This window comes from Equus caballus, chromosome 4 (genome assembly GCF_041296265.1).
Source record: "Equus caballus isolate H_3958 breed thoroughbred chromosome 4, TB-T2T, whole genome shotgun sequence".
Classification (NCBI taxonomy): domain Eukaryota; kingdom Metazoa; phylum Chordata; class Mammalia; order Perissodactyla; family Equidae; genus Equus; species Equus caballus.
The window spans coordinates 75476609-75500414 of record NC_091687.1 but is presented as its reverse complement, the minus strand read 5'-3'; the positions used below and the strand labels follow the sequence as shown (position 1 = coordinate 75500414).

The 23806-nt window shown below is 35.1% G+C and overlaps 1 long non-coding RNA gene across 1 annotated transcript; it reads left to right on the top strand.

Moving 5' to 3' along the window:
- On the top strand, positions 1-21801 carry LOC138923816 (uncharacterized). The gene is made up of 3 exons (XR_011437960.1): positions 1-154; positions 14900-14936; positions 18837-21801. It is a non-coding gene; the product is annotated as an uncharacterized lncRNA (long non-coding RNA).
- Positions 21802-23806: the final 2005 nt, after the last annotated feature.

Sequence of the window (23806 nt, the reverse complement as noted above, 5' to 3'; positions counted from 1 at the left end):
AGTGACTTGAGGAGTGTGCCCACAAGCTAAGTTTCAATTGGAAGCTGAGCAGGCTCTCCTGATGAGCCGGCTGGTCTGGACAATGGCTGAGGGGCATCATTCAGCAGATGGTGGAGTCCATCTCCTTAACGCTTTTATAAATTTCAAAAATAAGGTAAGGGTGGGATGGTAAGAAATGCACTGTCTCAAATGCCAAGAGGGTTCCTAGCAGAGACAAAGCTCATTCTGAGATGCACAGATTAGAAGAGCTGGGCAACTCTTTGGCACACAGTGGTCTCAGTGGGCGGGATGATTGTGCATCTGAATTGTCTTTGATCCTGGTCTCGGAAGATGTTCTCCCAGTTCTTCAAGAAAATGGGACTTTAAGAAACAAAGTAGACTCAGAATTTTTTTTCTAAAGTAAGCAGTTGATATGATTAATGTAGTCCATTGGGAAGATTAATCTAGCAGTGACTTGTTAGGTGAAAAAGAAGAGCGAGACCCTGGAGACAGGAAAGCCGATTAGACAACTAAGCGTATGATCTGACCTATGGCTGTGACCAGGGGGGAACTGGAAAGACAAAAACATAAACATCATGCAAGAGAGAAAGGAAAAGCAAGTAAAATTATAGCAAATGAAACTTATCACATTGTTTTATAGCCTGTTGTTAATAAGTCCGTCTCCTTTGCTAGATTCTGAGCAATGTGCTTACAAAGACATTTTCTCATTTATCATTGTTATAGCAGGAGGAGGGAGACAGACTCTGACAGAAGGGCAGCAACATTGTTAAAACACCAAGAGAGCAAGACTTCTCTGAGAGCAGCTTAGTGAGAAGAGTACCACTGGTGGAGACTTGTGGGGGTGGGGTGCAAAATAAATGTAAGCAGTGTTGGCAGCTTCGGGACAGTAACCCGAGTGACACTGGCAGGCTCTGCCTACAGCGACTGGCAAAGTCATGAGGTCAAGTGTCATCAGCATCTGTCATGCAATAATAGCTGAGTCCGTAAGGCTATCAGGTGGACAGAGAGAGGTACAGATTTCTGCAGAGTTCTTGTAATGGCTGCCAAGGAGAAGGTATCTGAAAGCTCCACAATCTTGTTACTGGAGGGGACACCTTGGGGATAAGGTAATTACAGTGATGATGGTGGTGATAAAGTAGCATCTAAACTTTGCTAAGTTCCTTCTATAAACCAGGAGCTAAATGTTACACATACATTATCTTACTTAATCCTTATAGACTAATCATAAAGTGGGTACTATTTTCATTATACCCACTCTACAAATTGTGGAACCTGGGCTTAGCAAATTAAAGTGAGCTGGTCAAGATCACATGGATATAAATGGAAGACTGAGGCTTGCTGTCTCAAAAGACGATGACATGAAGAAACTCAGGACCAGGAATGCCTTTCATTACAATTACTCCTACCTTTGCTCATTGTTTCCTTCCAGGCTCAGACAGGCTGGAAACTGAGGGTGCTCTCCAATGGCTTGTGGTGATGGACAGGCTCGATTAAACCATAATTCCTAAATACATTTGGAATTGTAGTGAAAAAGAATGTTTATAATTTGTCAGAAAAGCTATAATAAGTATTTTAGAACCCAATAAATTATTAGACAAATGAAAATAAGTTATCATTGTTTGGTTTTACATGCAGATATGTGTTAACACACAGGTTAGGAAGTGCAAATACTTGAAAAGAACGACGCTTGTATCTCACAGAGAAAAGAATTGGGCATAAGTTAGAAAATAGCTTTGGCCTCTTTATTTGGACCTTATAATCACTTGTGACCCTGGGGTGGCACTAAGCCTTCAAATATAAACTGATTTTCTCTGGTGTCTGATGGTAAGCTGTTGGCCTTCATTATGAGTATGGCATTGAATATATCATTTCTTATCATCATCTGTCAAGGAGAAAAAGCAAAGTAAGGATTAAGGAAGTCCTTAAGGGATAAGCTTAACACTGATGATACTTTTACTGCCTCAGATTTTCTGTGCGCAACATTATACGCACTGCAAAGGTGTTGCCATAAGACCCCGAAGAGTAGAGGTGAGAGAACTGGGAAAAATTCTGAACAGTGATAGTGAACTTATCATTCAATGCAATGTAAGTTACACTTAAAGCTGGGAATCAACAAATCACTTTAGCCATCACCTAACAAAGATCAAAATGCCTGTCTAAATTGGAAATCACCTTCTTTCCCCCAAGTGGACCTCAGCCTACTTGAGAATTATAGAAATTATTCCCCTGTAGTTTTAGAAATGGTCTGGGATGGTAGAGAGAAGACTGTGATAGATTGCTGTTCCCTACTACCTTCTCTTTATTTCTTCCCTTTATATCATCTTTCCAGCACTCGTGCCTCCAAGAGATTGTGTAATCTTGGACAAATTATTCACTCTTAGTTTTAATTTTCTCCACACTAAAGCTGAGGCAGTTGTATTTGTGCTTTTTTCCTGTGACTTCTTCTACCATCTGATGATTTCCCCTCTTCATTTCCCAATTTACAAAGCTGAGATTGATTAAAAAAAAAAAAGCAGTAGAGGAGTAAAAGAGAAAACAGAGTACACATTGTAGCTCTTCAGTTCAGGAAAATATTTGTTGTTATTTATTAAGCAATATTTGCTTAAAATATAAAATATTTTATATAAAATATAAATACAAAGATATTTTCTTCTAATTTCTTTCTTAAAATATTTAGCAACTTCTCTTGTTTGTTCCTTTTTTATATTGTCTTACCCTCTTTGAGAATATTAATTTTACTTATTTTAAAGTCTCCTTCTGATTATTCTATTAGTTCTATTTCTTGAAGTGTAAATTCAGATTGTTGGTTTTATTGCCCCATCCTTTGTGGTGTTGGTGCTTCTCAAATATTTGTGATTTGTGATTTGTGATTGTGAGCTCAAGTTTGCAACTGATATTTCCCAGTAGATTGTCCACCACCAACTTAAATTTGCTATAGATTTTTGGTAGATGTGCTTTTTCTGGTTAAGAAGCTCTTATCTGTTGTTAGACTGCTAGAAATTTTGTCACGACTTGGCTTAATCCACCTATTGTGTTTTTAATATCACTGACAGTATTTTTGTTTTTAGAAGATCTTTGGTTCTTTATCATTTTTTTCCTTCTTTCTAGCCTTTATTATCCTCCTATTACCTTATTATAATTTCTATTTCTTCAATAATTTTAAAATTCAGCATTCAGCAAGATACTTTGCAACTTTCTCTGGCTGTTGAGACTGTGCTTTCAAGGCCCATTTATGTGAATGAGGCCACCTTGGAGGCTGTGCCGTGTTTGCAGGACACTCGGTCTCAACTACTCTCCCTGTGCTGGTTTAAGGGTACTCTCCTGTTCCCACTGAGTGTTAGTAATTCATTCTGCAGTGCCCTGGGGCTGTGTCACGTCTGATATCATGTCATGGTATCAGTTACAATGGTATAGCTTTGAGGACACTCTTCAGTTTTGGCACTAGGAAATTTCCTTTTCTTTTATTCTGTCCTTTTCTTTTTCTTTGTTTAAGTTTGGCTGTGATTTCCATGTTTCTGTTTTATTTTGTCTAGTACCTCTATATATTTCCATGTTGCTGGAAAGCATTATAAGATATAAATGCTATAATAAACATTTCTGTATATGTTCTTTACATACTAGTTTAATTTGTTTTTTTATAGAATAAATTCATACATATGAATCTTCTGGTACAAAAAGAAATGCAATTTGGATTTTTGATGCATTTTTCAAACTGTCATCGAGCACGTGTACCAGTTTACACTGATACCAGTAGTGTCTGAGAATACCTGTTTCTCCAGAGACATGCTGTTTCTTGAAGGTTAAATAAAAGTTTACCAAGTTAAAGAGGGGAGAAATTCTTTCCAAACAGAAGGAATGGTAGGCGAAAGTGCAAAGAAATATTCAAAATATGTCTCCGGGGAGTTATAAGAGGTTCACTAGAACATAATAGTAAGATCATGGATTCATGAATCATAAAGGATTAAAAATTTTTGATGTGTTAATTTCTTACCCACATCCGGGGAAGGTGGCTAAGTTAATTAACCTCCTGGACCTGATTTCTTTGTCTCTTGTGAAATAACAGTCACATAATTTTTAGGTTTCCAGTGAGTATTAAATAAAATTATACTAGTAGTGTACCTAGCAGGTTATCATTCAATAGTAAGTTGTATCTCATATAGCCATGCTTAGAACAATAGGTCCATAATAACAAAGAGCTGAGGGGGAGGAGGGAAAATAATTCTGACTCCATAGTCTGAAGGTCTCTTTAGGTCAGAAAAAGAAACGCTTTAGATTTATTTTCTGGGCTTTGTAGGATAAGAGAAGCCTTTTACTTTTGCAATGTTAAACCAGCCATGCATTTCTGGGATAAATCTCAGTTGGTAATGACGTATTATCATTTTTATATATTTCTGGATTTAATTTGCTAATATTTTGTTGAGAAGTAGGACTCTATTTCCACAAGGGATAATAGCTGTGATTTTACTCTTCTTATAAAGTCTTTTCTCGATTTTAGAATTTGAGACATGCCAAACCCATAGAATACACTGGGAAGTCTTCCATTCTCTTCAATTTTCTGGAAGCTTTATTTAGAGTTAGCAACATGTTTTTCTCCCAAAATTTGTTAGATTTCACCAGCAAAATCCTTTGGACCTGTAAAGGTTTTTAACTACAAATTAAGTTTCTTTAATAGCTATAGGGCTATTTAGGTTATATACTTCCTTTCAAATGAGTTTTGGTAGTTTGTGTCTTTTAAGGAATTGGTTCGTTTTGATGAAGTTGTCTAATGTATTGGCCTAAAGATATTCATAATAATTTATCTTTACCATTTAACTATCTATAGATTCTGTAGTGATGTCACCTCTCTCATTCCCGATGTCAGTAATCTGTGATTTTTCTGTTGTATCACTGATCAGCTTGGATGGAAGTTTAGCAATTTTATTGGTCTTCTTGGAGGAATAACTTTTGTTTGCATTGATTTTCTCTATTGTTTTTCTGTTTTACATTCCATTGATTTCTGCTATGATATTTATCATTTCTTTTCTTTTGCTTCCTTTGGTTTTAATTTCCTTTTCTTTTGTAGTTTATTAAGCTGGAAGCTGAGGTTATTGATTTGAGATCTCTCTTCTTTTCTAACCCTTGTGTTTAGTGCTATAAATACTTTAGTGCTGTAAATTACTGCTTTAGCAGCATCTCATAAATTTTGGCATGTTGTGTTTACATTTTTGTTCAGTTCAAAATACTTTCTAATTAAAATTTTTTTTTTTGTCTAACAGTTAATTTAGAAGTGTATCATTTCTAAATAACATATCTAGCTTCCATATCTTTGGCGACATTAAAGAGATCTTTCTGCTAATGATTGTTCTCTGACCATTGTGATCAGATAACATGCTGTGCATGACTTGAGAACATTTAAATTTATTAAAATTTGTCTTATGATCCATATTATGGTCTATCTGGGTAAACCTTCATGCACACTTGAAAAGAATGTGTCTTCTAGTGTTGTTGGGTGGAATATTCTGCAAATATCAAACAGGTCAAATTGCTTGATGGAATTGTTCAAGTCGTCTACATCCAGACTGATTTTCTGTCTACTTGTTCTATCAATTATTGAGAGTGTGGTATTTAATTGTGAGTTTGTTTATGTCTCCTTGGGTTTTTTCCCCCATGAATTTTGGAGTTCTGTATTAGATACATAAATATTTAGGATTGTTTTGTGCTTTTGATGAATTGCCATTTTATCATGAGGAAATAACTTTCTTTTTCCTCATTACCATTCTTTGCTCTAAAGTCTACTTTGTCTGATATTAACATAGTTATTCTATCTTTTTAAACTAATGTTGAATGGTGTAACATTTCTCATACTTTCATTTTTAATCTATTTATGTTTGTATATTTAAAGCACATTTCCTGTAGGCAGCATATTGTTGAGTCTCGCTTTTTTATCCAATCCAACAGCTTCTATCTCTGAATTGGGATAGGTGGGTTATTTTCATTTCATCTGGATGTTGATATGGTCAGATTAAAGTCTGTTATCTTACTATTTGCTTTCTTTTTCTCATCTGTTATTTGTTCCTCTTTTCTTCTTTTTCTGCCTTCTTTTGGATTACAGAGTATTTTTCATGACTGCATGTTATCTCCTTTGATAGTCTTTGTTTTGTTACTTTGGTTACTGCATTAGAATTTGCAGTAAACATCTTTAACTAATCAGAGATTAACTTTAAGTGATGTTATGCCATTTTAGATATAGTATAGGAAGCTCATAACTATATACTTCCATTTCTCTTGTGCTTTTGTTGCCATTTTTTTTATATATGTTATATACTTCACACAATATTGCTGTTATTTTTTAAGCAGTCAGTTATCTTTTAAAGAGACTTAAATAATAAGAGAACAGTTCACTTTTAAACTTTTTAGCCTTAGATTTCCATTTGGGAGTCTGCTAAAACCTATGGACTATTTCCCCAGAAAAAGTACACATAGGCACAAAATATACCCTAAGTATTGCTTATAATTACAGGGGACTTTCTGAACCCTGAAGCCCTTCAGAGACCCCTGTTTTACAAAGCAGAAATGTCCTGTAAGCAGTGGGGGTTCAAAAACACTGGAACTGCAGCTGTTAGTCTTAATATGATTTCATTTGCAACAATATTTGTGAAGTCTGTGGAAATTCTCATTGTAATATATTCATACAATGTCATAGTAAGCAGCCATAACATAATAATTTTAAGGAGATGTACCCACATAAGAAAATGACAATGAAATATTGTTATGCGACAAGAATAAGATACAAAATTGTATACACACAGTGATCATAACTGTATGTCACTTATGAAGTTTTTGGCTGCAAGTTACAGAATACCTGAATAAAAGTGGTGTAAACTATAAATGCTTCTTATTTCTCAAATCAGTAAGTATATACCTCCACAATGTCAGTTTCTCTTGACCACCATTTCATGATCGTAAAATGGCTGAACATTTCTCACCTCAAATCCTCTTCACACATCTCTATTTTAACAGGAAATAAAATATTTCCCAGAAGAAATAACTACCTTTCTTTAATTGACTACCCCTCAGCCCTCATTGGCCAGGACTGGGTCACATACCCTTGCTGCCAAGGAGTCTGGGAACACAAACATTTGGTATTTTCAGCCTCTCTTGTGGAAAGTGGTTTCCTCTAGCAAGAAAGAAACGTTGGGAGACTACTCTGGCACAATAAGCATATGAAAATATTCTGGAGACAAATTCAACAAGACAATAATACACAGTAGGTTGTGAACATTTATTTTACGTTTTCCAAATTTTCAGAACTATGATCACAATACTTTCATGAATAATTTATTTAATTGGAGAACGATTACCTTAGAGTTAGACATAATAATCTCAAACAACTCACATTCTTCTTTTTTCTTTCTTAAGATAGTGATGTCATCCTGGTCGTCTCCTTTTCAGTTAGCTAACACTTCTGAATTGACTAGAGCATTGATTTCTTACATTAGAACATTTAAAGAAGCTGGCTGGTAACTACCCATAACTTCTTTTCCCTTTCTTAGTTTCATTATTGATGGCAATAGCATCTGCTTTATGATGGGAGCATGACATTATTAGTGTAAATAAATGTTTTCCTTCAAGTGGAATTATTCTTTTACTTCTACTTCTCAAACATTTTTATGAGCACTCAATACATACTAATTTATTAATTTTTAACTTCTTGCTTTAGTGCTAATAAATTAAAATAAACAAATAAATGTTATGGTATCATTTATTATTTTTAACTAACAAAGGCACATATAATCTTGTGTAATTTAAACAATGAATCCTTGTTAAAAATTTATCTGATGAAAAAGTTGAATGAAAAGTTCTCATTTTTGGAACATTTATGAATTTGCTTCCCATTCGTATGTCTTAAAGTCATTTCGGTGAATCTTAATGAGGGAGGCAAGTGATACAGGTGCTTTCCTTTAGCGTATTCACTTTGAGTGATAAGAACATTAGTATCTTTGATAGGCTACTTAGATAAGACAAGAAAATAAGGGGTTCTGTGTACATGACATCAATAAATGGATTATTTTTCTTGTCTTCCCCATGATCCTGTTGTGTTTTGTTTTTCTTTACGACTTCTATGGTCAATCAAATATATAATTTTAATTTTAGCTTAATTTTAGAATTGAGAAGACATTGTTTTAGTTTACTATGTTGCCTAGAGCAGTTATGGGTTGGACATATATATATATGCTATGTATATTGCAATTCAAGTTTTAATTTTTCCTACTTACCAATGAAGACTCTGTAAGAGAAGAAGGAAACGCAATACAAATGGCAGCATCAGTGGAAAAGTATCACTCCAAGCTCACATGGTGGAGTTAATGCCAATGACTTTTCTACATCTGGTTCTTGAGTCATTTTTTGCAGTTCCACTTCATTATTTTTACTGTGTAGTCTTTTAGTGCCATCAATATATTTGAAAATAAAAGTTCATTCAGGTAGTTTTAAAAATACATAAGTAAAATGATAAGAAAATACATTATTAAAATAAAAATTTCCAGTTTTTAATAAACAGTCATGCAACTGTATTTAATATTTCTGGAAAAAAGAGGAGGGTGTTAAATAGCCTCCACATTTGAAAATCTTAGCACGTTTGGTTTAAAGCAATACCAATACCTTCCATCCAAATTTCTTAGAAATGTATCAGTTTTTTACACCCTTGTAAGCTAGATATTGATATATAATGAAGACTTACATAACATCACCCATTTTTACATACCCTGCAAAAGTAGAATTTGGTATGACGCTGCTTTAACTTATGCTACGTTCAAGTGAATTCATTAGTGTCAGGATACAAAAGAGAATTTCAGAGCTGTGATTCTTTTTTAATACCAGTCCTGAGATTATAGCATGATAGCAAGACCATGTTATATTATAATCTCCAACTGAATAGTGCAAATAGGTAATGAAACAGTGGTTGTATATTAATCCTAAACTATGCATTCTGTCTCATAGAAAAATATAGTTTTTTCCCATTTCTTCATCTATTGAGATTAGAGAATTCATTCTGTCCTGATACTGATATCCTGACAAGCTGACTGAAATAATCAAGTTAAGGGAATTTGACATGCCACCAAACCTTTCTTAATTCATTTAAGATCCCAGTCTGTATCAGGCATTGTGCCAGGCATTTGCTATTGGAAGTTAAGTGAGATGCAGTTCCTAATCTCAAAGATCTTAGTGGGTAAAAGAAGGATAGACATGCAAATAATACATGCCCAACATATATTTGTAGCACCTTGTTCAGAATCTGGGATACAGGAGGCACTGTAATGTGTTACTGGTAGTAGTGCTATTACTACTAGTATTATTACTACTCATACTATTACAACTAATGCCTGACGTTTATTGAATGCTTATTATATACCAGGCACTTTTCTAAGCACTTTATTCATTTTATTACTCTTAAAAATGCAATGATGTAAATGCCTTATTTGCCCATTTTATTGATGACACAACCAAAGCACATACCCATTGTGTTAAGGTATTGACTTGGTACCGTGGCCAGCTCTACCTGGTGCTATCGGGGAAAGCGTCATAGATGTGCTAAACTCTGAAAAGAGAGCACATGTTCATGAGGCAAAGAACCAAAACCGTGGACAGGCAAAGGAAAGTCGGTGTAAAGAGGCAGGAAAGATAAAAAGGAGAAGAACTGTGAGTATTTCAGTCACTCTCAAGTTTAAGGTCAAGTAGAGAACCAAGATGAGGTTTGAGGAGTGGAGAGATGGCCTAACCAAGGAAGGGAAAGTGTCATTGCCATACTGAGTTTAAATGGGATACAGAGAAGGGATTAGATGTAGGAGATATTTAAAAGATAAAGATCACAAAACTTAGCGATATAAGAGGTAAGAGAAAAATGCTAGCTTTCCGGCTTGGGTGAGTGAGTGGATCATTGAAAAGGATGGCTGGGTTCTACGGTGAGACGGAAACTTCCGTTTTAGCTATGGTGATTTTGAGTTTCCTGTCAAATATCTAGGTGGTATGCTCAGTAAGTCCATATTCCAATCTGGAGCTCAGTGGAGAAAGCCACCCCGGAAGAACATAGAAATATTGCTAGTGTGTATGCTGTTAGCCAAAGCCGTGGAAAGAGATGACAGCACCCTGGGGGGATGTGTAGAGAGAGGAGAGAAGGGAATGTGTTGAGTGAGAAGAGGACGGCAAAGAAAATGAAGCAGCAAAATGGAATGAGAGGGAAAGACAGGAAATATAGAAGAAAGAAAAATGAAGAGGCAAAAGAAAGCGGTGTTTCCGAAGACAAGAGGACATCTCTCTTCCCCCGCCCATACCACAACTAAAGTGTCCCTCAGTATGAAAATAAACACAACCACATGAAGATAAACATCTCGCTTATAACAGTTAACACTTTTTAAAAACTGTGTTCTTGTTTTACCCTAAAAATCATTTCTCTTCCCCTAAATCTTATTATTCTGAATTCATTGATTGTGGGAAAGCTACAATCGTTTGAATGTTGCCATTCTCTTAGATAATTTATTAGGCATTAGATATACATTGAAATAGTTTATTCTTATTTTTCTTTCTTATTTTATAGTGAAGTCTTCTAGAAAGATAAACAGTAGTACACCCAGATACCTCTATCACAGCACAGGGTTTTGTCATAGATATGGTTCAAAAATGTTTGTTGAAGAATTAATAAATCAATAAAACAGGGGTCTATTACTCTAAATCCTTTAAGAGTAGTGTTGGTTACAACTGGCTCTTTTAATTTAAGAATATCTATTTTAAATAATACCTTAATTTGGCCTTGGCAGAATAAAATTTATACTTAAAGAATGAAGCGTACTGAGAGCAAAATGGTCCCAATCTCTACTTTAGAATGATGCAAATCAACTACCTTGTTTAAGAAAAATTTAACTCTCACAATTCTTTCAGAAGTTAGAAAACCTGGGAACAATAAAAAGATACTACATATTTTCTTGTGTGACCATAAAATCACATGCATTTTAAATTTAGTTATGTGACGAGGAAGTGTTATATGTCTGTGGCAGGATTAATTTTTGCTCTGTCGTAACTGACCTGGCGCTATAGTTATTTTAAACCCTACAAATAAAGAAGGTTTATGGTTGCCAAATACTAGGCGCCATCTAGCGGCCATTGGGAGTTAAGACAAATGGTCAGAAGAATTCCAAACGACTCTGTAATATTCATTTTTTTTTCCCCATGGTGAGTTATATTTATCGCTTTCTGAATGATATAATCTAGTTTTAAGAAGGTTTCAAATCCCTCAAATTTATAATCCTACAAGTGAATATAAATCCTTCAGGGCTATTGGTGTCTAGTTAGAATCTTGATTAGTTTAAAGTTTCAAATTTGTGTCAAGAGATTTTCTTACTTGATTTTAGTAAAAGGGATATTACCATCTAGTACATTCTAATTAAAATGAATGTTAGAAATTGTACTGTTTTCCAAAGTTCTAAAATTTATATTTTCCTTTTCTTCCCTAAAATAGAGTTGACTATAAATTGGGCATGCCCTACGAAGCTAGATTAAGCGTCAAATAAAAGTACTTGAGTGGTATTAATAATTCTCATAGTCACTTTGAATGCAGAAAATCAATCAGCTTTGGATTTACACAGAAGATAGATATAAAGTTTCATGAAAATTCTTAACATTTTAGAATCCCCAAATTTAAAACTAGAGAGAAATGTGGACAAAATCCAGTTCTAGTGACTGTTAAGAATTCTGTTTTTACCTATGACCCAGCCATCCCATTACTGGGTATCTATCCTAAGAACCTGATATCAGATATCTCAAGAGTCCGTTGCACCCCTATGTTCATTGCAGCATTATTTACAATAGCCAAGACGTGGAACCAGCCTACATGCCCAGAAACTAATGATTGGATAAAGAAGATGTGGTATATATACACAATGGAATACTACTCAGCCATAAAAAAAGACGAAATTGGCCCATTCACAACAATGTGGATGGACCTCGAGGGTATTATGTTAAGCGAAATAAGTCAGTCAGAGAAAGACGAACTCTATATGACTCCACTCATAGGTGGAAATTAGTATATTGAGAAGGAGATCTGATTGGTGGTTACAAGGGAAAAGGGGGGGTGGGGGGAGGGCACAAAGGGGGAAGTGGTGTACCCACAACATGACTAACAAAAATGTACAACTGAAATCTCACAAGGTTGTAATCTATCATAACATTAATAAAAAAAAAATTAAAAAAAAAAAAAAAAAAAAAAAAAAAAAAAAAAAAAAAGAATTCTGTTTTTAAAAATTTGTTGGAAATAAAAGATTAATAAGTCATCTTTGTTGTGTCCTTGATAAGCATAGTAATATGATGATGCATTACTTGATATTGATATTCTTTCTGATGGTAAGCATAATCTCTAAAGAAATAGTACATGAGATTAGAGCTCATTTTACCAGATCAAAGTGAAAATTGAGAAAAATGAACATTATCATCATCTGGACATCTGGCATTTATAAGCATTCTTATACAGTTTTGATATAACACGTTCATTTTATTGCGGCAATAGTTCATCACACATTTCTTTTGAGTAGACTTTTCCAACTTGGGACATTCTACACTAATCCCATGATAAAGCAAAGGTTTATTAATCTTCTCTAATCTGGCCTGGAAGGATGTCATTTCTGTGTAACAGTCCTGGTGAACTAATGGGAAATGAAACACTTAGAATTTATGAAATATCACTTGTTTAGTAGAACTTATATATAAAATGCATGGGCAAAGTTTACATGCAGTCAATCAACAAATATTTATTGAATATCTACTATAAGCAAAGAGCTGGGACTATATCTGTGAACAAGAAAGACAACGTTGTCACCTTTAAGGGGATAGTATTTTAAGAGTAATATTTAGAAGAGACTTTTGATAGATAAGTAAAAAATAAATAACTAAAAAAATTTCAGATGGTAAAAAATAAACTCATGGTGGAACGGAGAATAGGTGGATTGGAGACTATTTAGATGCAAAATAGAAAATTAATTAAGGAGGTCTTTAACAACTTATTTGATGATTTGAAAAGATTGGAAACTACTTATCAAGGCATTTTTATAGGCACTTAGAGATTTATATTCAGAAGTAGTTTGGTGCAATATCATTTCCTATCATAACTTGTGCCATTGTGATAAGTTAACATACATCTCCGAGTTTTAAAAGTCAAATACTAATGAAAACAGTAACCAATCACTACAGTGTGCCTCATTATCTACAGCTTTGAAGAGGTTTGTGTAACCAGGATATTGAAATGTTTAACTCAGTAGGACATAACATGAAATTATTTTATTTTTTTCACCAATCACTGCCCCAACCAGGACTATGTTAAATCTTATTTCCTGATGGGTAGCAGATCTCCTAAGAATATCTGAGCAGATTTCCATAGCTTTCCGGTCATTTGAAGTTATTAAAATCTCATTCACTCTTAGTCCAGTTTTTCTCCTGCTAGCTAGAACCTGATAGAACCTGAGTGAGGGAAAGGGAGGAAAATTGGTTTGCTACTTCACCCTTTATCCTGCCTCTGATTCTAGCTTCTTAAATTTGGGACTGGGGAGAAGGATTATGGAGAAAGGGCTAAAATCTTGTTCCTAACTGGGCAAATGGTCGGAGGGCTCTGCTGGGTGGTGCTGCTTTCTGGGGTATCGTTGGTTGATTAACACTGTATGGTGGGAAGTGACTGATGCTGGTCCTCGTGGAAGCAATGAGCCTTAGCCTTGCAGCTGCTCCATCAGCCTTGTCCAACTCCTTTCTACTTGCAGAATAAAACTCTAGCTCCAGAAACCTATCCTCAGCTTCTTGTCACTGGGGTCCCAACAAGATGATTCAAGTTCAAGTATCTTCAATTGTGGCCATTTAATCGGTAGGAAACTGACTCATCCTTGCCACACCAAATAGTGAAAGTGGCTGTTTTGATAGTTTGGAGGATGTGGGCGCAACAAATTGCTAAATTTAGAAAGTGCACGGGGTCTGACTCGAATACTAATAACTGCAAAATTAAGGGGAGAATAGTGGTAGTTAGGTAGTGTGCTGGAGTTTAGTAAGGCATATGAAACCATTGCCTAATTTATGATCAAGGAGACCTTTGACTTCCCAATATTCTTAGGCCTTTTTAATGCCCAACATAACCCGGGGAACACAATAGGGAGTAAACGGTGTCATTTTAATTTTTTGAGTTGAAGACCCACCTGTTGTCTTCCAGGTTCAAGATACAAGAAATCTAAGGTGATTAGAGGTGGGAAAAGGTTGAGTGGAAAAGGGAGATTGTTGAATTCAGTCAAACAACTGGTTAAAGCATGTCACTAACGCTAGTAGCTGGTTATTTAAAAACACAACTGGTTATATAAATGTCAGTTTAGATGACACTCCATAACTTTTAAAATCATTTCTACAATACTTAGTATTTTTGTTGCAAAAATATAATTTCTTTATTAAAGAGGTGATTAATAAAGAAAATCACTCTTTGAAACTACATATTTTCTTTTTTCCTCATTCGTCTTATTGTAAATGTGAAACATGCATATTGACACTACGTCTAGAAAGTTCTTTGAGTCGCTTAGAGAAAAGCATTCAATAAATACAAGGGTTTATTATTATTATATGGTGAGTTTTGGGCAATAAAAAGCCCACATGATTCAGTTGTATTTTGTATTTTAGCTATTTACTTTTGGGCTCAAATGTCTTTGTAATAACATAAGGTGCCAGCGTGGGAATAATGTTCTGTTGAATCGGAACCCACAAAACTCCATGTGAGTAATGTGCTTAATACTCTAGATCACACCTGATTGATGCCAGTACAAATGTAAATACAGTTTTATTGCTGTAAGATACATTAGCTCTACTTATTGATCTTTATGTTTGTTTGTTTTTTATGATGGGAGCAAAGGAAGAGGAGCATGAGACTGATTAAGGAGATTTCACTGGTAAAATATTTAAATATCTTTTCTCATCATTGCTATACCACCTGGTCAAGTGAGGAACAACATTGGTCCTTTATTCTGAGACATCAGAATTCGGGAATAGAGAAATGAAGAGCTTACTTAAATATTTATGAATGTGAAATAAACTATCACTCATTTTGTCTCTTGGATATAAATCTGTTAAAGTGTATTATACACATTCTAATAATCTCTGTTGTTAGTGCCATCAAGTTGATTCTGATTCCTAGTGACCCTGTGGACAGCAGCGTGGAACCCTGCCCAGTCTTTTAGCGCCATCCTCTCTCCTACTGGCACTGTATCAGACAATGTTCCACTGCTGGTCACAGGGTTTCATGGCCAATTTTTTTGGAAGTGGGTGGCCAGATCCCTCTTCCTAGTCTGTCTTAGTCTGAAACCTCCTCAAAACCTGTCTACCGTGGGTGATCCTGCTGGTATTTGAAATACCAGTGGTTTAGCTTTCAGCATCACAGCAACAGGCAGCTGCCATAGTATAACAACCGACAGACAGACGATGGTGTGGTTCCCTGACTGGGAAGGGAACCCAGACCATGGTGGTGAGAGCGCTGAATTTTAACCACTAGATCACCATCCAATATTCTTAAAATTAAATAAATACAATAACATTTGCTTGAGACAAAAGCAATATAAAGTAAAATTACTAGAGGTAGTTATGGGAAGGGAAAAATATATGCCAGGAAGTAACAAAAGAGATACAATAAAATGGGTTAAAACAAAAGCAATATAAATGAAATTGAGTGGAAATAGCTGCTAGGACAGGAAAGGTGTACACAGGAAGTACAGGAATAGTGGGAAAGAAAGGCAGTAGGTACCAAAGAGAGACTCTTCTTTTAAAAGTTTCTATACTATCCCCCTTTACTCCCCCCCCCTCTTTATTTAGGGACTAGATAGAAAGTATCTTAAGGCTACCGTCAGGGAGTTTTAAGTTCATTGGTTCTTGTCTTTTAAAATTAAATTGGGACATCAGCTTAAATATGATAGACTGACTTCTTATGTTTATCTCCTCTGCATACACAAACCTCAATAAAATTACAGTAAAGAGATAAGTAAAGTGTTAGACAAAAAGAAAAAATAAAGTTGGAGGAAGAGGTGAAAAATTAATGAAAATTTTCAACACATTTTCTAAAAGTAGAAATCAGAAGGAGGATTGGTAACTAACTTAAGGTGGAATTGAGGGAGTTATAAGATAAATGCCTAAGGGGGAGAGAGAAAGCAAAAAAGCAAGAGAATTTGCCTGAAGAACTCCTGAAAAACACAGTGATTTGAAGCATCAGCTATGACAGAAGATGGAGGATGAGACTGAAGGTCTTATTCATAGTGATTAGGTCCTTGGGGCTCCTCATTCTTCCTTGCTATGATCCCCCTCAACCCTAAAGAGCACATTTCTAATACAGTGAATAAAAACAAATCCAGGACAAGGCAAAACAAATAAAAAACAGAAAGAAAATCAGAGCACCAAGAACACCATAAAGATGTTCTGAATAAAAGAATAAAGAGAAGATCCAAAAAGTGACAGACACAAGACAGGTCGAAACAATAACTGGAAACCAGAATGTAGTTTGAATTCTCTCAAAAATAACACTGGAAATCAGAAGGCAATGGAGCAATATTTTCAAATATCTGAGGACAGTTTTCTACTTGATAGAAATACCCAGCCAAACTATCAATACCCAGCAAAACTAATCAATCAAGTATGAAAGTAGAATAAAGATACCTTCTAATGTGTGTGGACAGAAAGACATATTTCCAAAACGTCTTTTCTTAGGAACCTAATAAAGGGTGAGTATCAGCAAAACATGGGAATCAACTAAGAATAGGGAAAACCTAGAATTTAGGAAATGGGTGATCCAATGCAGAAAACTGAAGAAGGAAAGTCCTAGGATGGCAGTTCTATTCCAGGGCTAGAGAGAATCAGTCCAACTTGACAGGGAAAGGACTGTATAAAGGGAAAGGCTTCCCAGAAAATAAATGGACCTAAGATGAGTTTGAACATTTGCAAAAATATTGGTTAAGTATGATAGATCTATCGAAAGAGTGACCAAAAACCTTAGTGATAGCTACATCACCTGTCACTAAAATTAATTAGTACCTAGACAACTAAGCAAACAAAGAAACTAAAAGGTCTTTCTGAAAAAGAAATTCTAGTTCATTACTTGGGTCAGCTCAGCGCTGAAAAGAGTTGCATGGTCCTAACAAGGTACACATGGCCTATTGTTTAACCAAACATACTGAGAGCAAGGAGGGAGCAGAAGTGAATGAGGGGAGGTGCATAGTACTTTAAAAGAGTTAACTAATTAACTAATCATAAATTAGAAAGTTGAATTGATATTGTATAATATTGTTAAATTGAGCGTATCTAGCATAAATACATTATTTAGGAATATTTAAGTCAATACCAGAAGAAACAGCTAAGGAAACTGAAAGATCTTGCCTTTAGGAGAAGGACTGGTGGTGGTGGTATAAGGGTTGGGTAGAAAACTGATGTTTTTTGTAAATATGAGGAATTTAATCATTGGTGAACTGTTAACTCTGTGTATGTATCACTTTGATCAAACTAAAATTTACTTTATATAATTACAATTACTGATTTGAGCATCTCCATCTGGGAGTTATTCCAACCACAATCTCAATGGAATATTATTTGTATATGTCAAAGCTTTCTTTCTAACTTAGGCGGTATATCCACATAAAGCAAATGAACAAATACCCAGAAAGGCAAAGTTTTAGGCAGTATGTTTAATAATTCCAGGTTATTGCAATTCCTTTCCTATACTTGCGAAAGTTCCACAAAGTAGTTAGTCTATTTTTGGATATGATAACTTTGCCTGAAAATGCAATCACTTTAGAAGACTTCTTGATTGCCTTCTGGGATTTTTGTCTATGCCTATTATTACAGGAGAAAACAAAGAAGCTACTGTGAAAGAAAGAAACTAATGTTTAAAGATATCTTACTCATCAGACTTCCAAAAATTCCTCAAAGTCTGCATTCTTGAAGCTCTTGAATGCCTCTGATCTCATTAAGAATTTTCTGAGCGTATAGGGAGAAAGCCCTACGCTAGGAGCTAGGCTTAACATATAACCCTTCCCTCAGTGACGTTTAAGTTATTCAGTTACTTTGTGGTCAAGAAATACATTCCAGATATCACACTATCTTGAAGAAAATCTCATTTAAAAATATTAAGGCATTATGAGTAATGTTTTAAATGATAGAATAAAGATGTTTCTTTTGTTCCAGAGAGACTAATAAGCTAATTCTGCTAAATTAATTAAACAAGGAGACCATTAGACTGAGGTGGCTCTAATGCCTTGGTGACCTATGTAAGCAAACCAAACTCTAAGCATGTAAATGTCTCAAGATTATGAAATGGAAACCTAAGGACAACCAACCATAGACAGCCAACTAGCCAATTAATAGCTTTTTTGCTTTGCTTCCACCTTTTCTCTATAAAAATCCCTCCCCAAGCTCCTGTTGTGGGGGTGCTTCTCAGCACCTCTGGCTTGGCACTGCCAGGTTAGAATCAATTTTTGCTCAGATAAATTCTTAAAATGTTTAATATGCTTCAGTTTATCTTTTAACATTTCCAATAAATTTCAGTTTGGCCAATTTTAATTTGCAAATTAAATAGTTTGAAAAATACTTCTCTTAAAGCTTTGAAAAATAGTTATACTAGATACATCAATCTATACAAAAAGGAAGACTGCCTCAAAAATTGTATTCAATAGCTAACATCACTGTCGTATTACGATTCCGAAGAAGGCTTGATGTCATATTCTTGCCTCACTATTCCAGTAACAGACCCACTTGCTCCTAAAAATATTTATGGGTTTCCTTGCTCCCTAAAATAATGTTTTTTCTTCTTGCAGATAAGAAAAACAGCCAACTCACTGAAAAATAATCCAGAATTTTTTGTGAAGAGTAGTAAGATAAGGCACAAGTTGATTCAGAAGGATTATTCCCAGAGCAATCTTGGAAGAAATTGATTGAACTGCCTAATTGAGTGGATGTGTTATTTTGAGGCAGCAAAACAGGAGTAAATAATCCATGAATAAACAAAAAATGTGATTGGGCTTAAAATTTTTGTCATTTTGACAATTGGGTCAAAACACTCTCCTTAGAAATGTGTTTTACCTGGTTATTTAGTAGCTTCTCTGAAGTATGTTAAAATGTTTGGTTTTTAACTTAGTGTTATTTCTTTTTAAATAAGAGCCCACACAGAGTAAATATGAATTGTAACTTTCTCAGGCATTACGTTAACTTCGTAATTACATAGTGGGGTGTGACTGTATTTCAAAAAATGTCAGATTAATTTATCTTTTGTATTTCTGGTCATTTAGAATTTTTGTTGCCATATGAAAGACCCTAACAGCTATAGCCAACTTGGCCGTACCTTCTGTTTTACTCATTAGAAAAGCAATAAATTCTACCAGTTTGTTGTACCTCAAACACTGAAATATGTTTGTCCTAGTGAGTAGAATCTCATATTGGAAGAGAGTGCACTAGTGGTTCTAACATGCCTGTTTTATTTAAACCAATGTATCCTTGAACACAATCTAAATCTCTCTAAGAATCTCATTGGTGAAGGGGCTTTGGAAAGCCCTTTCTATCCAAGACTGAAGTCTCAAAGAGTCCACAGAAGAGAAGTGGGACAGCTCACCTGCCACAGAATGCCCCTTATAGGAAGGGATATTTGTTCATCCATTCCTCAGTTCCTTTATTCACTCATCCATTCATTTAAATATTCAGTCTTCTGTTGTCCAAGTCTAATATCTCTTTGGAATTTTCAATTTAAGAGAGTAATTAAAAATAATCATTATCTCATAGGTGGTCCTGTTCACAGACCGTCTTAGATGATGGGATTATGGTATGTATATTTTAAGGGAAAACACAAATTGAAAATAAGAGGTTTAATTTTTCCCATTAAAAATAAGGGAAGATACTACAAAGCTACAGTGATCAAAACAGCATGGTACTGGTACAAAAACAGGTCCACAGATCAATGGAACAGAATTGAAAGCCCAGAGATAAAACCACACATCTATGGACAGCTAATCTTCGACAAAGGAGCTGAGGGCCTACAATGGAGAAAAGAAAGTCTCTTCAACAAATGGTGTTGAGAAAATTGGACAGCCACATGTAAAAGAATGAAAATCGATCATTCTTTTTCACCATTCACAAAAATAAACTCAAAATGGATCAAAGACCTAAATATTAGGCCTGAAACAATAAGTCTTCTAGAAGAGAATATAGGCAGTACACTCTTTGACATCAGTTTCAAAAGAATCTTTTCGGACACTATAACTCCTCAGATGAGGGAAACAATAGAAAGAATAAACAAATGGGACTTCATTAGACTAAAGAGTTTCTTCAAAGCAAGGGAAAACAAGATTGAAACAAAAAAACAGCCCACTAATTGGGAAAAAATATTTACAAGCTACTTATCTGACAAAGGATTAATATCCATAATATACAAAGAACTCACACAGCTTAACAACAAAAAAACAAACAACCCGATCGAAAAATGGGCAGACGACATGAACAGACATTTCTCCAAAGAAGATATAAGTATGGCCAAGAGACACATGAAAAGATGTTCATCATCACTAATCATCAGGGAAATGCAAATCAGAACTACACTAAGATATCACCTTACACCCTTTAGATTGGCAAAAATATCCAAAACCAAAAGTGACAAATGTTGGAGAGGTTGTGGAGAAAAAGGAACCCCCATACACTGTTGGTGGGAATGCAAACTAGTGCAGCCACTATGGAAAACAGTATGGAGATTTCTCAAAAAGTTAAAAATAGAAATACCCTATGACCCAGCTATCCCACTACTGGGTATCTATCCTAAGAACCTGAAATCAGCAATCCCAAGAATCCCATGCACCCCTATGTTCATCGCAGCATTATTTGCAATAGCCAAGACGTGGAACAAACCTAAATGCCCAGAAACTGACCACTGGATAAAGAAGATATGGTATATATACACAATGGAATACTACTCAGCCATAAAAAAGGACCAAATTGTTCCATTCACATCAACATGGATGGACCTTGAGGGTATTATGTTAAGTAAAATAAGCCAGACAGAGAAAGACGAACTCTATATGACCCCACTTATAGGTGGAAGTTAACATATAGAACTGATCGGTGGTTACCAGGGAAAAGGGGGGGTTGGGGGAGGGCACAAAGGGTGAAGTGGTGTACCCACAACATTATTAACAATAATGTATAATTGAAATCTCACAAGGTTGTAATCTATCATAATCTTAATTAAAATAAAAAAAAAAATAAGGGATGATATATCCCCTGCCCATTTCTTAGAGCATTTTCCTTTGTAAACTTGTAATTGTAAATTCTTTCTTTGCCCCTTTGAGATGTATGTAAATCTTTTTTAAAGTCTCCTTCCAGTTTTATAACCCAGGAATGTCTTTCTCAAGGGCCCAGAAACCATCCCTCTGGAATGTAAACGTCAAGGGAGACAGTGCCCCTATCTCCCAGTTTCTGTGGGAGGTGAGAGCCTAGTTCCAAACTGCAAAACTGCCTCCCATCATAAAGATAGAAGAAATTTGTTTTTCTTTTGTATAAACCCAATTACCAGGTGAGTTTAGGGTAAATTGTATGTGACAGATGGTGCTGTCAAGTTCACTTACTTGGGGAGTTGTTCTTGTTTATGGTGAAAACATGTATGTAATGGGTTGTATCTGCTTGGCTCCATAAAATGGTGATTTTCTTCCTGTCTTTGCAATCTCTTAATGGATTGCCTGTGATGCGCATCACATTCTGGTTTAATGCTTATTCAACAATAAAATTGTTTTCTTTCTCTTCTACCTTTGTGGATTGGGAAGATTTTGCTTTTAATTATATTTCCCCAACAATATTCAAATGTTTTCCAGGTAGAGCTGTTAATATGAGTCACTGGAGGGACTTAAAAACAAATTCCTTCCACAGATCTGCTGTGTTAGAATTTCTCAGGTCCAAGAATTGTGTTTAAAAATAAATGCTTCCCTGGTGATTCTGATGGTTGAGCATTGGCATCCTGGACTAATTTGACTGTTTGTATTGACTTATGTAAACATCTACTAAGTTCAGGCGTGAGACATTTTGCGTCCAACAAAAAGATAAATTCCTCAAGAGCAGGGACTCTACCTTATTTGAATTTTGACTCCTATATACAATCAGGCAGTAATGGCACTTGGTATAATGGTGACTCAATAAATCCTGCTTTGTTTGTTTCCAGGTCAAGAGGAAAAATACTTCTGTCTCAGAAATTCATTCTAATTTCTCTCTCCTTTATCCATCCTTAGCTACTTCTCCTAGATTCCTAATAGTCCTCTAAAAGTCCCATCATTCTTTGTTAGCATACTACTGTAGGAGAGCAAGATTTACCACCCCCAAGTGTGTCTCTTTGATATGAAAATTAATTTAGGCTGATTATTTTTCAGAAACAGAAGACTCAGGACGTTTTTCTTGTTACTTTCCCCTTAATTGCCTAAAAGAATTTAAATAAAAGGGCTGTTCCTGGAGTAGAGCTATCACCAGAGATATCTACAAAGAATATGGGTAAGGTGTGGTGGGGAAGACTCCGCAGGGCCTAGAGATCAGAGTCTACTCTGTGTCTCATTGTCTCTGCACGGCCCAGAAAACATTCGTTTACCAAACATCTGCTTTTCCAGCTCCATGTGAATTGCCTTCCTCGCTTTGAAGTCCCAAACCACTACCCACCTCTCCTTAGCTCAAGACGGCATATAAGCCTCAACTGCCCGATTTGTCCTTGGGCCCCCCATGTTCTTGTGGAATCCACATATGTACGAAATTAAATTTGATTTTCTCCTGTTAATCTGTGACATATCAATTTAATGCTTAGACCAGCCAGAAGAATCTAGAAGGGTAGGGGGAAACTTCTTCCACTCCAACTCTACATTATAAACTCATGAAGCTTTCAAAACTTAATCTCTACCTTGAACGATTATTATTTAGGTCCGTCTAATTTGTTCATATGTAGTTACCATAAGAAAGCAAAGAAAAGCAAAACAAAACATTTGAATCATTTTTCTTAATTTTCTGGTAGTTGTGAAAGTGATAGTGCTATAAAATATTTTCAGTTATATATCATCTTTTATTAAAAAATTCAGTCATTTGTCATGTAATACCATAATTTATGATATTCATAGATTCTATACTCATTCTATGGGTGGGTACATTTATTTTGCATAGTAACTTGTGTCAAGGATATAAATAAAAATGAAGTAATTTTTTCTTTAAATATTTAAACTAATTAAAAAATTTGAACTGCCAAATAACTATGTCAATATTCAAGTTTATTTCCAAGTTTTTCTCTCACTCTAATACAAGCCTTATTATGACAAAGTTTTCCAAACTATATTTATATGTATACATATGTATACATGTATATATGTATATTTATGCCTGGATTTATTATTAATAATATGTGTTTATTATTCTGTCCCAATTCTTTTTAAAAAAACTATTGACAACTGAGTTTACAAGGAGAATTGAAGTGTCACAACCATTTATTGATTGGAAATAAACTACGCTATATAATTTTCGGAGGTTTCTCCCAAAGATTTCCTGGGTCCAGCTCATCAGAATTACTCGTTGTTAAAGTAGTGCCTCGGGGTTCAGTTCTTGGACTCTTACTTTTTTACACACACACACATATATGTAGTTATTTAAAGCTTGAGTTCGTTTGCAGGAAATAATAATTATCCAAGTTTTTGCTGATATGTATGTGAATGTATATATGTATGTTTTATAAACTGTGCTTGCTTATGCAACTTCCGAAAGAAGCTTCAAACACAATCTTACCGAG